At 25.4% G+C, this 2,500-nt stretch overlaps 1 protein-coding gene across 5 annotated transcripts in view; it reads right to left on the reverse strand.

Moving 5' to 3' along the window:
- astn2 (astrotactin 2) overlaps window positions 1-2,500 on the reverse strand; it is a 579,161-nt gene that overhangs the window by 172,723 nt on the left and 403,938 nt on the right.

The raw sequence follows: 2,500 nt of genomic DNA on the forward strand, positions 1-2,500 counted from the left end.
TATTTGCTTATATATTTTTTATTTTGTCATTATTTTTTATTTTTATTATTGTCCTATTTTCATTTTTATTTTAGTTTCTTTTTTATTTATTTTATTGTAGTATGTTTTATTTATTTATTTATTTATTTTATTTTTATTGAATTTATTTATTTGTTTATATTTTTTACACACACACACACGCATGTACACATGCACGCATACACACACACACACACACACACACACACACACACACACACACACACACACACACACACACACACACACACACACTTTCTTTATAAATTTTTTATATTTCTTATAATTTTTTCTTTTCTTTTCTTTTTTTCTTTTCTTTTCTTTTCTATTCTTTCTTTCTTTCTTTTCAATCTTTATAAATTCTTTATATTTCTTATTATTTTTTCTTATTTTTTCTTATCTTATCTTACCTTTTCTTTTCTTTTCTTTTCTTTTCTTTTCTTTTCTTTTCTTTTCTTTTCTTTTCTATTTTATTTCTTTTTTCATTAATTAATTAATTTATTAATTATTTTAGATTTATTTGTTTTTATTTTTCTTTTCTTTTCTTTTCTTTTCTTTTCTTTTTTATTTTATTTTATTTTTTTTATTTTATTTTATTTTATTTCATTCATTCATTCATTCATTCATTCATTCATTCATTCATTCATTCATTCATTTGTTTATTTATTTAATTTTATATATTTCAGATGTTTCATTGGATCATTTTACACAATACAGGTACATTACTGTAAAGCTGAATTCTCATTATGAATCATAATATGCATAATTACTATGGTTTTTCACAGCAGCACCTTCACCCCTCACCCATAATGCCTTTCATTAACATCAGCACAACAGCGTTTGCTCTGAGAGAAAAAGACACACTCGTAACAGGTGAATAATGTTGTGTGCTGAGACAAACATATAATTTGTCACTATTCATCATCATGTTTTTTATTGAAAATGGAGCTGAAAAACACAAGGTCACAGATGTATTGTGTGCTTTGCTGTTGCTATGACATCTGGCACATGTCTACAGCGTGTGCTTGTAAAAACCTCACATTATTAATAAAATATATAATATATATCCTTCATTTCATTTTATTAAACAATAAAAAACTGCAACTGAACATGACTTGTTTAGATTAAAACTAAAAATACTCATAATAGCGAACAATGCTTTAATACTTATCATTGTTTGTTAATATTTTTCCCCTGAAATTATTTTGTAAATGTCATTATTTTACATCAAATCTAAGTATAGCATGTTTATTTATTTATTTATTTATTTATTTATTTATTTAAAACTAATATTTATTTAAATTATCATTCATTTAAATTATTATTTATCTATGTATTAAACATATTATTTATTAAAATTACTATTAAAATTAATTATTATTAATTTATTAATTAGTTTATTATTTATATTTATATTTTTAAATAAATGTAATTTAATTAATAAAATACAAGTAAAATAAATAAAAATAAATAAATAAATGAACAAACAAAAAACCGAAACAAACAATAGTTCAAATATATAAATACATATAAAAATTAGCTAATTCAGTATTAAATAAATAAATAAATAATTAGAGAAATAAATAATTAATTTAAAAAAATTAAAGGATAAAATAAATAAATTTAATAAAATAAAATAAAATAAAATAAAATAAAATAAAATAAAATAAAATAAAATAAAATAAAACATTAAATAAATAAATAAATACAAAAAAATAATTAATTATTTTAAAAAGTATATGATAAATAAATTAATTAAAATAAATAAATAAAATAACAAATGAATGAATGAATGAATGAATGAATGAATGAATGAAAAAAAAATATTTCCAATACATGAAATTTCGTAAGTATGTGCAACCCCCAACCCCCCCCCCCCACCCCCGTCTTTAGCAAAGACTGTATAGTAGCTGTTAGAATAGATCGAGAGATGTGATTCACACTGTGTCCTTCAATTAGTCTCATTGTAACGCTCAGTGACTCTCTATAAATGAATGCAGGCTATGATACTCATTCATCAGCAGAGATCCTCATTTTTCAGCGCTTTTTTATTTATTAACTATTATTGACTTTTTTTGTGTGCAGTCGATCACTGGAAGTGAACCTGAGATCATGAAACACAGTGATCAGACCAATGACAGGAAATGACATCAGCAGAGGTCATATGATCATTCTTCATTCATTTACCTCCAACTTAGACCCTTTAGTCATCAGAGGTCGCCACAATGGAATGAACCGCCAACTAGTCCAGCATATGTGTTTTGCAGTGGATACCCTTTCAGCTGCAACTCAGTGGGAAACACCCATACACTCTCATTCACACACACACACGCACTTCAGCCAATTTAGTTCACCCTTATAGTGCATGTGTTTGGACTCTGGTAGAAACTGAAGCACCCAGAGGAAACCCACGCCAACACGGGGAGAACATGCAAACTCCACACAGAAATGCCAACTGACCCAGCCGGGACTAGAACCAGTT

This window comes from Danio rerio, chromosome 5 (genome assembly GCF_052040795.2).
Source record: "Danio rerio strain M-AB ecotype USA chromosome 5, GRCz13ab, whole genome shotgun sequence".
Lineage (NCBI taxonomy): Eukaryota > Metazoa > Chordata > Actinopteri > Cypriniformes > Danionidae > Danio > Danio rerio.